The sequence below is a fragment of the Nycticebus coucang genome, chromosome 4, assembly GCF_027406575.1.
Source record: "Nycticebus coucang isolate mNycCou1 chromosome 4, mNycCou1.pri, whole genome shotgun sequence".
Classification (NCBI taxonomy): Eukaryota; Metazoa; Chordata; class Mammalia; order Primates; family Lorisidae; genus Nycticebus; species Nycticebus coucang.
Genome location: NC_069783.1, coordinates 131,900,714 through 131,914,679, shown reverse-complemented (window position 1 = coordinate 131,914,679; position 13,966 = coordinate 131,900,714). Strand labels below are relative to the sequence as shown.

The 13,966-nt window shown below is 47.8% G+C and overlaps 1 pseudogene; it reads left to right on the top strand.

The window, feature by feature from the left end:
• The first annotated feature begins 2,813 nt into the window (after window positions 1–2,813).
• Window positions 2,814–13,605, top strand: LOC128583422 (coiled-coil domain-containing protein 152-like; annotated as a pseudogene).
• The last annotated feature ends 361 nt before the right edge of the window (window positions 13,606–13,966 follow it).

Here is a 13,966-nt window from a genome sequence, read left to right as displayed (position 1 = left end):
CCCGCCCTCCTGCTCCTGAGGTGCCCAGGCCCACCCGGCCTCCCGCCCCACCCGCTCCTGAGGTGCCCAGTCCCACCCGGCCCCCCGCCCCACCCGCTCCTGAGGTGCCCAGTCCCACCCGGCCTCCCGCCCCACCCGCTCCTGAGGTGCCCAGTCCCACCCGGCCCCCCGCCCCACCCGCTCCTGAGGTGCCCAGCCCCACCTGGCCTCCCGCGCCACCCGCTCCTGAGGTGCCCAGTCCCACCCGGCCACCCGCCCCACCCATTCCTGAGCTGCCCATTCCCACCCGGCCTCCCGCCCCACCCGCTCCTGAGGTGCCCAGTCCCACCCGACCAACCGCCCCACCCACTCCTGAGGTGCCCAGTCCCACCCGGCCTCCCGCCCCACCCGCTCCTGAGGTGCCCAGTCCCACCCGGCCTCCCGCCCCACCCGCTCCTGAGGTGCCCAGTCCCACCCGGCCTCCCGGCCCACTTGCTCCTGAGGTGCCCAGCCCCACCCGGCCACCCGCCCCACCCGCTCCTGAGCTGCCCATTCCCACCAGGCCTCCCGCCCCACCCGCTCCTGAGGTGCCCAGTCCTACCCGGCCCCCCGCCCCACGCGCTCCTGAGGTGCCCAGTCCCACCCGGCCACCCCCCCACCCGCTCCTGAGGTGCCCAGTCCCACCCGGCCTCCCGCCCAACCCGCTCCTGAGGTGCCCAGCCCCACCTGGCCTCCCGCCCCACCCGCTCCTGAGGTGCCCAGGCCCAGCCGGCCTCCCGGCCCACTTGCTCCTGAAGTGCCCAGCCCCACTCGACCACCCGCCCCACCCATTCCTGAGCTGCCCATTCCCACCCATCCTCCTGCCCCACCCGCTCCTGAGGTGCCCAGCCCCACCCGGCCACCCGCCCCACCCGCTCCTGAGGTGCCCAGCCCCACCCGGCCACCCGCCCCACCCGCTCCTGAGGTGCCCAGCCCCACCCGGCCACCCGCACCAACCGCTCCTGAGGTGCCCAGCACCACCCGGCCCCCCGCCCCACCCGCTCCTGAGGTGCCCAATCCCACCCGGCCCCCCGCACCACCCGCTCCTGAAGTGCCCAGTCCAACCCGGCCTCCCGCCCCACCCGCTCCTGAGGTGCCCAGTCCCACCCGGCCCCCCGCCCCACCCGCTCCTGAGGTGCCCAGTCCCACCCGGCCTCCCGCCCCACCCGCTCCTGAGGTGCCCAGTCCCACCCGGCCTCCCGCCCTCCTGCTCCTGAGGTGCCCAGTCCCACCCGGCCCCCCGCCCAACCCGCTCCTGAGGTGCCGAGTCCCACCCGGCCTCCCGCCCCACCCATTCCTGAGCTGCCCATTCCCACCCGGCCTCCCGCCCCACCCGCTCCTGAGGTGCCCAGTCCTACCCGGCCCCCCGCCCCACGCGCTTCTGAGGTGCCCAGTCCCACCCGGCCTCCCGCCCCACCCGCTCCTGAGGTGCCCAGTCCCACCCGGCCCCCCGCCCCACGCGCTTCTGAGGTGCCCAGTCCCACCCGGCCTCCCGCCCAACCCGCTCCTGAGGTGCCGAGTCCCACCCGGCCTCCCGCCCCACCCGCTCCTGAAGTGCCCAGTCCCACCCGGCACCCCGCCCCACCCGCTCCTGAGGTGCCCAGCCCCACCTGGCCTCCCGCGCCACCCGCTCCTGAGGTGCCCAGGCCCAGCGGGCCTCCCGGCCCACTTGCTCCTGAAGTGCCCAGCCCCACCCGGCCACCCGCCCCACCCATTCCTGAGCTGCCCATTCCCACCCGGCCTCCCGCCCCACCCGCTCCTGAGGTGCCCAGTCCTACCCGGCCCCCCGCCCCACGCGCTTCTGAGGTGCCCAGTCCCACCCGGCCTCCCGCCCCACCCGCTCCTGAGGTGCCCAGTCCCACCCGGCCCCCCGCCCCACGCGCTTCTGAGGTGCCCCGTCCCACCCGGCCTCCCGCCCAACCCGCTCCTGAGGTGCCCAGTCCCACCCGGCCTCCCGCCCAACCCGCTCCTGAGGTGCCCAGTCCCACCCGGCCTCCCGCCCAACCCGCTCCTGAGGTGCCCAGTCCCAACCGGCCTCCCGCCCTCCTGCTCCTGAGGTGTCCAGTCCCATCCGGCCCCCCGCCCCACCCGCTCCTGAGGTGCCCAGTCCCACCCGAACAACCGCCCCACCCACTCCTGAGGTGCCCAGTCCCACCCGGCACCCCGCACCACCCGCTCCTGACGTGCCCAGTCCCACCCAGCCTCCCGGCCCACTTCCTCCTGAGATGCCCAGTCCCACCCGGCCTCCCGTCCCACCCGCTCCTGAGGTGCCCAGTCCCACCCGGCCCCCCGCCCCACCTGCTCCTGAGGTGCCCAGTCCCACCCGGCCCCCCGCCCCACCCGCTCCTTAGGTGCCCAGTCCCACCTGGCCCCCCGCCCCACATGCTCCTGAGGTGCCCAGTCCCACCCGGACCCCGCCCCACCCGCTCCTGAGTTGCCAAGTCCCACCCGGCCCCCCGCCCCACCCGCTCCTGAGGTGCCCAGTCCCACCCGGCCTCCCGCCCCACCCGCTCCTGAGGTGCTCAGTCCCACCCGGCCTCCCGCCCCACCCGCTCCTGAGGTGCCCAGTCCCACCCGGCCTCCCGCCCCACCCGCTCCTGAGGTGCCCATCCCACCCGGCCTCCCACCCACCTACTCCTGAGCTGCGCTGTCCCTGATGTGGGTGCGCGTTTTCCTGGAGGGCCATGGTGAGCGGTGCCCCTGAGACCGGGTCAGGGTAGCGTGATAGGAACTGCCACTGAGCTGGACCATGCACAGAGGGGCTGCCTGCCCGGCTGTTGACAGTTGTCACCACAATGGGCGAGGATACTCGGACCCACAGGATGTGGGAGTATACTAAGAGCCGGAGATGGGAGATGGGTTGCCTGGTGCCAGGGCCTGAGCTGGTGACCCCATCAGTGTTCCTCTCCACCTGCTTCATGAACTGTGATGGATACAAACCCATTGATACCAATGACTCTGTCTGGTGTGGAGAGGTACACACGATTCAAAGAGTCCACGGAGAGTCGTGAAGGTTCAGAAGTTAATGGCAGTGGAAAGCAGCAGGTGTTGATCCAGCACAGGCGGGTGAAGGCCACCAAGAACAGAAGACACATGCCCGGAATCTGGACAGGGCGTCCTTGTAGGGTGGGGTGTGGAGCAGCTCTCACATGGCGTGGGAGGAGCAGGCATTCCTGGAGCTATTAGCTAAAGTAACACAAGTCCAGAAACAGGGCAAGGGGGAAGGTCATGTTCTGGGGCAGGCATCAGGGAATTTCTGAAGCAAGAGACCTCCTCTCACTCTGTTGCCCCAAAACATTTTTCTAAATGTAATCCTCTGAAAAAGACAGTTAGTGTCAACAGTAGTTCTCTGGTTGACAGGATTTTCCACCCTTTGTTATACATTTCTGTATTTTCCTTTTTTTTTTTTTTTTTAAGACAGAGATTCACTCTGTCACCTGGACTAGAGTGCCATGGCCTCAGCTTAGCTCACAGTAATCTCAGACTCCTGAGCTCTAGCCGTCCTCCCACCTCAGCCACCCAGGGCACTAGGGTTCCAGGCATGAGTCACTATGCCCTCTCTGTGTTTTCCAGATTTCTAAACAGTATTAATTGCATGACTTGGAAAACTTAGATCTCATTCTCCCCTTTCTACAGATAAGGAAACTAAGACCCAGAGAGAGCAGGTGACTCGCCCCACTTGAAGCTAATAATTGGCAAAGTCAATCCTCAAATCCAGATCTCCAAGCCTCAAACTGGGGACCCCACCCACGCTGCCTCTCTAGTCTTTGGTGGGTGGGCACACTGGCCTCAGGAGCTGCCTCAAGGAAACAGGCCTCAATAGCAGTTGGGGCTCAGAGCCTGATGCCCTTGGATGCAACCCTTGGCTCTGGTTCAGGCTGGGAAGGAGGCCTGAGAAAGCTCACTCGCCTCCCAGAATCTCCACCTTCCTGTGTGTCTCCTCGCTTGAGTATGATTTGACCAGGGTGAAGGCCCCAGCGAATAGCTTGGGGGCTGAAACAGACATGGAGCTACACCCTTGGGCCACTAGCTGAGTGAGTGGAGTCCTGGGGTCTCAGGTGCCCACTCTGTCACTTCCACATCTCCTGCCCCTGACTCGTGCAAATCCTGGCTGGCTCACTCACCTTTCACAACAATTAAATTCTTCAAAATCTCAGGGTAATTGGCTTCAAGTGCTGAGACAAACTGTAATCAAATTCACAAGCAATAAGTATTTAAATATGTCCCCCTGCACTCCCCTCTCATGCCAGCCCCAAAGACCCCCGACTGTGCAGCCTTGGCCTTTGTTGCCAGCCATCCAAACCTGTGACACAGGCAGCTACCGAATGCCCAGCAGATACCACAATCCCACGCAGACACAGAGCAGAAGCCACCACTTCCCGGTTTGTTGGGTTCTAGTTACAGATCCCCCATTGAAACAACTAGTGCAGATTCTTGACAGGTGGGTGGGGGATGACACCACCCACTGCAAGTAAGAAAAATCCCATTCACGGCTCTGAACGGTTCTCTCTGATGTGGCTCAGACAACAATTCAACTTCAGGGATGAGACAGACATTCTTTTAGCATAATATTCAAAGTTACAAGAAATGGCTTTTAAAAAATTGAGATCTAATTTACTTACCATAAATTTACCCTTTCAAAGCATACAGTTCAGTGGTTTTAAATACAGTCACAGGGTTGTGCAGTTGTCATGACTACCTAGTTCCAGAACATTCTCATCATCCCAAAAGGAAATCTTGGACTAATAAGAATTCACACACACACACACACCCACGCCATCCCCAGTCCCCTCAGTCCAGGGCCATTCCTAATTGACTTTTTGTCCCTGTGAATTTGCTTATTCTAGAGGTTTTGTATCAATGGAAACAAAGCCTATGTGGCCTTTTGTGCCTGGCTTCTTTAATTTAATATATATATTTTTTCTTTTGGGTAAATGTGAAGGTACAAACAACCAGGTAACAATATTTGCATTTGTTAAGTAGAGTCCCTCCCGTGGTTGTATCCCACACCCAAGAGATGTATACCCTTATAGGGTGCTCATTAAGTGGGAGCACACCCAGCCTCCTCCCGCCTCCCCTCAGCCCTGGCCTCGGTCCCTCTGCCCAGAAATTGAATTGAATTGAGCTTTTCTCTTACATAAGTGTATGTTAGATCATCTGTGGGCTTCACATTAGTACTGAGCACATTGGCTATTTCATTTTCCATTCTTGTGATACTTTACTAAGAAGAATGAATTTCAGTTCCATCCAGGTGAACATGAAAGATCTGAAGTCTCCATCGTTTACATGGCTGAATAGTGCTCCATGGTGTCCACATAACACAGTTTCTTCATCCATTCCTGGGTTGATTGACATTTACGTTGTTTCCACATTTTGGTGATGGTAAATTGAGCTGTAATAAACAATCTAGTGCACATATGTTTATGATAAAATGATTTTTTTCTTCTGAGTATGTGCCTAGTAATGGGATTGCAGGATCAAATGGGAAGTACAATTTGAGTTCTTTGAGGATTCTCCATACTTCTTTTCATAGAGGCTGTGTGAGTTTGCAGTCCCACCAATAGTGTAAAAGTGTTCCCCTCTCTCACATCCATGCCAGTATCTGCCGCTCTGGGACTTTGTGATGTGGGCTTTTCTCACTGGGGTGAGGTGAGATCTCAGGGTGGTTTTGATTTGCATTTCTCTGACGATCAAGGGCAATGGGCATTTTTTCATATGTTTATTGGCCATTCATCTGTCTTCCTCAGAGAAAGTTCTGTTTATGTCTCTTGCCCAGTAATAGATGGGATTGTTTGGTCTTTTTTTTATTGATTAAAATGAGTTCTTTATAGATCCTAGTCACGCCTTTGTCAGATTTGTAACACGCAAATATCCTTTCCCATTCTGAAGGTTGTCTATTTGCTTTAATTAGCTGAGCAGAAGCTTTTCAGTTTAATTAAGTCCCACTTGTTTATATTTGTTGTTGTGATTGTCATGGAAATCTTCTTTATAAAATCTTTCCCCAGGCCAACATCCTGAAGAATTTTTCCCACACTTTCTTTTAGGACATTTATCATTTCATGTCATAGATTTAAATCTTTTATCCATCTTGAATCAATTTTTCTAAGTGGTGAAAGGTGCAGGTCCAGTTTCACTCTCTTACAATTGGTTATCCAGTTCTCCCAGCACCACTTATTGAACAGGGATTCTTTTCCCCATTGTATGCTTTTGTTTGGTTTATCAAAGATCAGATGGCTATAAGAGACTGCTTCCATCTCTTCATTTTCTTTTTGATTCCATGCATCTATGCCTCTATTTTTCTGTCTCTACCATGCTGTTTTGATAACTGTGGACTTGTAATATAACCTAAAGTCTGATAGGGTAATGCCTCCAGCTTTGTTTTTATTACTAAAAATTCCTTTAGCTATATGGGTTTTTCTCTGGTTCCATATGAAACAATGAACTATTTCTTCCAGTTCTTCAAAGTATGATGTTGATATTTTAATGGGGATTGCAGGGAATCTGTAGATTGTTTGGGTAATATAGACATTTTGACGATTCTGATTTTTCCAGAAGCATAATAGGTTCTGCCATTTGTCTTCTGCTATTTCTTTTCTTACAGTTTCCTAATTCTCTTTGTAGATGTCCTTCACCTCTTTTGTTAGGTATATTCCTAGGTATTTCATTTTCTTTGAAGCTACTGTGAAGGGAATTGTGTCTTTGATTAGCTTCTCAATTTGACAGTTATTGGCATATACAAAGGCTACTGATTTGTGGATATTGATTTTATACCCTGAGACATTAGTGTATTTCTTGATCACTTCCAGGAGTCTTGAGGTCGGGTCTCTGGGGTCCTCTATGTATAAGATCATATCATCGGCAAAGAGAGTTTGACCCACATTTGGATGCCCTTTATATCCTTCTCTTATTGATTGCATTGGCTAGAACTTCCAGGACTATGTTGAATAGCAGGGGGATAGAATACGTTCTTGTCTGATTCCAGTGCTAAGTGGAAAAACTTTCAGTTTTACTCCATTCAGTATTAGCTGTGGGTTTGTCATAGATGGCTTCCATCCGTTTACAAAATGTGCCACCTATGCCTATATTCTTAAGTGTTCTTCTTAGAAAAAGATGCTTTTTCTGCATCTATTGAGAGAATCATATGGTCTTTGTTTTTGCTTCTATTGATATGGTGAATTACATTTATGGATTTGCATGTGTTACCAGCCTTGCATTCCTTGGATGAAACCTACTTGATTGTGATGTATAATTTTTTTGATGTGTAGCTGCAATCTATTAGCTAAGATTTGCTAAGATTTGGTTGTGTATTTTTGCTTCAATATTCATCAGTGAAATTGGTCTATAGTTCTCTTTTGTTGCTAGGTCCTTTCCTGGTTTTGGAATCAGGGTGGTGTTTGCTTCACAAAATGTGTTGAGAAAGGTTCCTTCCTTCTCATAGTGTTTTGGAATAAGTTCTGCAGTATAGGTCCAAGTTCTTCTTTGAAGGTTTGATAGAATTCTGGTGAGAAGCCATCTGGTCCTGAGCTTTTTTTATGGGAAGATTTTTTTATTGTTTCTTTGACCTCAGTGTTTAATATTGGTCTGTTCAAGAGATCTATTTCTTCCTGGTGAAGTCTAGAGAGTGTGTTTCCAGCTATCAGTCCATTTCCTACACATTGTCAAATTTCTGGGGGTAGAGTTTCTTTAGTAGTCAGAAAGAATCTCTGGTGTCTCTGTGGTATCTGTAGTTATTTGCCCTTTTTCATTTCTGATTGAGGTTATTAGAGATTTTACTTTTCTGTTTCTAATTAATCTGGCCATAGGTTTATCAATTTTATTTATCCCCTTTTGAAAAGCCAACTTTTTGTTTTATTAATTTTTCTGAATGATTCTGTTATCATTTTCATTTGTTTTTGATTTAATTTTGGGTATTTTTTTTCTTCTGCTAAGTTAGGATTGGATTCCTTTTCATTTTCCATTTTCTTAAGAGGATTCATTAGGTTATTGATGTGCTCTCTTTCTGTTTTTCAGATTTAGGTATCTAATATGATAAATCTCTCTCTCTCAGGACTGCTTTGGCAGTATCCAACAGGTTTTCATAACTTGTAGCTTCATCATTGTTATGTTCAAAAAACTTAATAATTTCCTCCTTTATCTCTTCCTTGACCCAACTGTCATTCACCATAAGGTTGCTTAATTTCCATGCCTTTCTGTAAGGATGAGACAGTTTATTGGAGTTGAGTTCCACCTTTGTTGCCTTGTGGTTTGAGAAGATACAAGTTATAATTTCAAATCTTTTAATTTCGTTCAGGTTTGATTTGTATCCTAGGATATGATCTATTTTGGAGTATGTTCTATGGGCTGTGAAGAAGAGTATATATTCTTTAGCTTTGGAATGGGGTGTTCTTATGTGTCCATTAAGCCCATTTGTTCTAGGGTCACATTTAAGTCCCTTGCATGTTGAATTTCTATTTAGAGGATCTGTCCAGTTCTGTCAGAGGGGTGTGAACGTCCATAGCTGTGGTAATAGGATACCAATCCTATGGTAATAGGATACCATATTGCTCAGACCAATTAAGGTCTTTTCATAAATCTGGAAGCATTTACGTTGGGTACATAAATACTTAGAATTGAAATGCACACTTGTTATATTGTTCCTTTGACCAGTATGAGGTGACTGTTTTTGTCTCTCTTAACTCTAGTTGCTTTAAATCCACTTGTATCTGAAAATAAGATTGTGACCTGTCGGGGTCCCACCCTGAGAGCAGTGTTCACTGAGACCTGTGGAAATGGTGGTGATCAACTGAAGAAATATAGAGTTAGGAGCAATGGCAAAGAAAGAGAAGAGACATAGAGTAGAATTAAAAGTGGGACCTCAGGGGTCCATTGCCCATCATGGGATTCCAGCAATGGCCCAGGGTGTTTTCTCCACTCTGATTTTATTGAAGTCTATTTGCCCAGAGGAAAGATGAGGGAGGGTACAAAGACGTCAGCAGTTTCTCAGATTGATCATATTAGCTCCTTCAATAATCTGAAATCTGAGCCTTTTTAAATCTGGGAGAGCCTCCTGCTTGAGGTCACACACACAGATTTCTAGGGAGGTGTTAAGCTCTGCTAGTTCCCTGTGGAGTAAAACACCACCAGCATTAATCTACTCTGAGGGATCGGTGGGAGGGAGGCATTTTCCCGCCATCACCACCACAGAGGATTTTCCTCTGTTATAAAGGACATAAGCTCTTCTGCTCATATCTCAGAGCTCAAGCTACTCCCTTGGTCTCTGTCCAAGGCAAATGTGAATCTCCACAATGGGTATCTGCTTTGCCTGTTTAATGGGCAGGAAATACCCTAGAAGATATATCTTTTCTTAGGACTTGTCATAGCCTTTTCTATAACCATTATTCCCCTCAGAGTGCTCACAGACCCAGCAGGAGGTTTGTAAGCTGTATCCCCAACAGGTTAGAACTTCAGAAAAGGCAAGAAGTTTGCTAGCAATGGCTAGCTTAAATGTAAACTGGCTGATTTTTCTTTGTTCTGATTCACTCAGCTTACTTTTTAGTTTTCCTCTTTTTCTTGGGGTGCTTTCCTTTGCCAAGAGTGGGGTCTTCAGTCCCCATTCTCCCAGCAGTGACCCCCTCCTTTCTTCTGATTTCTATTTGCCTGAAATACTGCTTTCCAACCCTTCACCCTGAGTCTTGTTTTGTCCTTTAAAGTGAAATATGTTTCCTGGAGATAACATATAGATGGCTTGTTCTTTTTTATCCAATCAGCTAGCCTGAGCCTTTTCAGTGAGGAATTCAAGCTGTTAACATTCATGGAGAGAATTGGTAAGTGTGAGGGAGTTCTAATCTTCTTATTTAGTGAAAGTCCGTTGCTTAGTTTTATCCTTTACGCCATTGTGGAAGCTAGGTTTTTTCCTTTAGTTTCTGGGTGTTTACTTGCTGGTGGTCCATTGTGATGGTCAATGCGGAGACTAGGTCTAAGTAGTTCTTGTAGATCCAGTCTTGTTGTGGTGAATTTCTCCAATGTTTGCATATCAGTAAAAGATTTGATTTTTCCATTGATTTTGAAGCTTAGTTTAGCAGGATACAAAATTCTGCCCAGAAAATGGTTATGTTTAAGAAGGTTAAAATCAGATGACTATTCTCTTCTGGCTTGGAAAGTTTCAGCTGAAACATCTGCTATCACTCTGAAGGATTGCCCCTGTAAGTCAGTTGGTGCTTACTCCTGGCTGCTTGCAGAATTTTGTCTTTTATCTTGATTTTGCACAGGTTTATGACAATGTGTCTTGAACATGCTCTATTTGTATTGAGATGACCTGGCATTTGCTCTCCCTCCAAAGGAGTGTTTTGGAATCTGTAGTGATATTGGGAAATTTTCACTTATGATATCCTCCAGTAGGGCTTCCGTTCCTTTGGGGTTCTTCTTCCCCTTCAGGGATCCCTATAATTTATATGTTTGAATGCTTCATGAAATCCCATAATTCTTCGAGTGAGTGTTCTGCTTTCTCTCTCTTTTCTGTCTCTTTGACTACCTGGGTTAGTAAAAGAGCTTTATCTTCTAGCTCTGAGATTCTTTCTTCTCCATGGTCTAATCTGTTATTGATACTTTCTATTGCATCTTTAAGTTCCCTGATTGACTTCTTCAATTTGTTAAGCTCCAGCATATCCTTTCTATATTCTTCATATCTTTCATCCTTTGGTTCTGTTTTTGGATTTCCTTTTGAGTATTTTTTACTTTCTCATCAATTCTCTTTATTGTTTTTGCCATTCATATTTTAAATTCCCTTTCTGTCATTTCCATTAATTTTTTTTTTTTTTTGAGACTGAGTCTTACTATGTCATCCTCAGTAGAGTGCCATGGCGTCACAGCTCACAGCAACCTGAAACTCTTGGGTTTAAGTGATTCTTGCCTCAGGCTCCCAAGTAGCTGGGACTAAAGGTGCCTGCCACAATGCCCGGCTATTTTTTGTTACAGTTGTTTAGCTGTTGTTTAGCTAGCCTGTGCTGGGTTTGAACCCACCACCTTCAGTGTATGTGGCTGGTGCTGTAACCACTGTGCTACGGGCACTGAGCCTCCATTAATTCTGTATACGTGGAATCTTCTGAGGTGGCTACCGCAGGATCCCTTGCAGGGCAGAACTCTGTTCCAGTTTTCCACGTTGCCAGAATTTTTCTGTTTGTTCCTCCTCATGTGTTTTCTTCCTGTTCACTGCCTTTCCCTACTTTTTCCTCTCACTACCTCCTTCATTTTAAATTACCTTGTCTCTGAGCTTAGGTGTTGAAGTGGCCTTTTGGTATAAGGCCAAAAGTAAAGAGTGAGAAGGGAGAGAGGAATGAAAAGGATAAAAAAGAAGGGGAGGTAAAAGGAAATAATTTAAGAAAAGGGGAGAAGAAGGACAGAAAGAGACAAAGAGAGCAATAGGAGAAATGGTGGTGCTCAGCTGGGTGCTCTGACTTATATCCACAACTCTAGTACTTTGGGGGGCTGGGCTGAATGGGTCACTCAAGGTCAGGATCTTATTGCCATCCTGGGCAAAAGCAAGACCCCAGCTCCACCAAGTATAGAAAAAAATCAGCAGTATGTTGCAGTGATGACTTTCCAAAGGCCAAAGCTAGAAGGATACACTAGACCACAAGTTCGTGATGTCCTAGAGCCAGACCAATGCTGTTACCTCCCAGACAGGCCAATGCCATGAACCCTCAGCCCTCAGAGAAAAGAAAAAAGAAAGAAAAAATAAATAAAAGTAAATAAAGAAAATTAAAAATATAATTATATAAGATAAAGAAAAAAGGAATATATTAGTTGTTGTAGGAGAAATTTATGTAGGAAAGGTGACAAAAATAGAAAAATCTCTAACACAGAGAAAAAATGAAATAGAAAAGAAAAAAAGAATAAAAGGGGCTGAAAACCTGGAACAAAAATGGAGGATCCTTTGTATTGAAGAAAATACAAATGAAAAAATAAAAATGCTACCAAACCTAACCAAACCAAACAAAGAACAGTGCCACAAAAAACAAAGAAAGAAACAAAGGAAAATACTGAGAACAGGAATAAAATAACAATAATAATACTAATAAAATATATAGAGTAATATATTGCCTGGACACCTGGTGGTGCTGTGGTATTAGGAGACAGAGCAAACACAGGCTGGCTTTGCTGAATTCGATGGGGGTCAGAAGCCATTCTCTAGTTCCTAAGGAGCCATGATCCTGTCTTCTTGACTTATTTGCTCTCAGTCCCGGCCTGGTTGCTTCATCAGCATTCAGTCTCCATGGGATCGAGGTCCTGAATCTCTCACCAGATATCTTAGGAGGCATGACCAACAGTGCCCCCTGACAACAAAAGGGTCTTCCTGGGATTCAGGGGCTGTTCAGCTCCCCCAAGGATGGTTACCTGAGCTCAAAAGGTGCACCAGAGTCTGCCTTATACTAGGACCCTGCAGACTGTTCCTCCCTCACAGCCTTCCCACAAGGGCAGTGCCCGGCTAGCAGCCAAGCCAATGGGAGATCCACCCCACCTGGTATGCAGTCCTGGCCACTGGATGCTGCCCTAGCTTACTTACTTACCCACGCCCTCTCAAGACAGCTCCAGCGCACAGCTCAGTTCAAAACCCAAAACTGGGCTTGTGGTGGGAATGCCAGGACAGGGCACAGGCAGGGCCAGAGAAGGTCAGGCCTGTTTTTAGAGGAATCTGCTTCCTGGGGAGGGGACAGCAGTTAGAGGCAGACCAGCCACCTGCAGGCAGCAGTGAAAGAGACTGGGAAAATGGGAGTAACTGTAGGTACACTCCAAACTCTATTAGTGGTTCAAAATTCCCACTTTTTCCATGGAGGTTCTTTTCATCATACTTCCTTACAGAATCCTGGTTTCAGGAATGGATAAGAAGGATGTGTGAAAAATAATTAGCAGTGTAAATCTTGACAAACTTATACATATAGAAAAGGAAATGATAGAAACCAGTGGAAAAAACAATATATTGGATATTCAGTTAGAAAAGACTAATGGTTTATTAAAAGTAATGCAAACAAAGGAGGTCTGAATTAAATAAGAATGTGCTGCTCTTGATAGTATGATAAAAGGGCTGTAACAGACCACTGAATATCAACCTAATTTGATAGATGAACATGAACTGAAAAAGAAATGCCGATCTTATAAAAGAGAAGTTGGAATCTCATGAACAGGACTGGAAGAATAATGTTGCCAAACTTGTGAGTGAAATGGAAATCAAAGAGGAGGGATGTAAGATAGAAATGAGCAAACTTTACCAGGACACACAGAAAAAAAAAAAATTAAATGAAGAAAAGCACAAAGAACTAATAGAGGGGGAAAAAGGAATGGAAATTTCAGAGTTAAATGTAAAGTTAAGAACTGAAGAGAAGGAAAAACAAAATGAAATAATCAAAATACAGCTAAAAATTGATGCCAAACTAGCAAAAGTTCATACTAAATCAAAAGCATACCTGGATCCTACGGCTTTGCCAGAGTATCTACAGAAGCAAGTTTCAACATTTTCAAGAAGAAAAAAAGAAGGAGATTGCAGTTCTTCATAATACTGTCTGTGATTTAGAACAATGTCTTCCTGTTGGTAAAGATTCTCGCTTTAAGTGAAGACCATTTTGACCATAGCAGTAAATTCATTGACTGCTATTTAATTTCTTTAAGGGTAATTGAAAATTTTACTTTTATTTTCAACATAAGCATACTGCCTAAATAATAATACACAAAAACTACAGCTTTAAACTTTTTAAAATTCAGTTTAGACACATCAATACCTTAGCCAATTTTGTGTTGCATTCTTTTTTTTTTTTTTTTTTTGTGATTTTTGGCCGGCGCTGGGTTTGAACCCACCACCTCCAGCATATGGGACCGGCACCCCACTCCTTGAGCCACAGGCGCCGCCCCTTGTGTTGCATTCTTAACCATAAAGGAGTTCACGTGTATAGGGTTTACTTTACCTACTAAACCATTA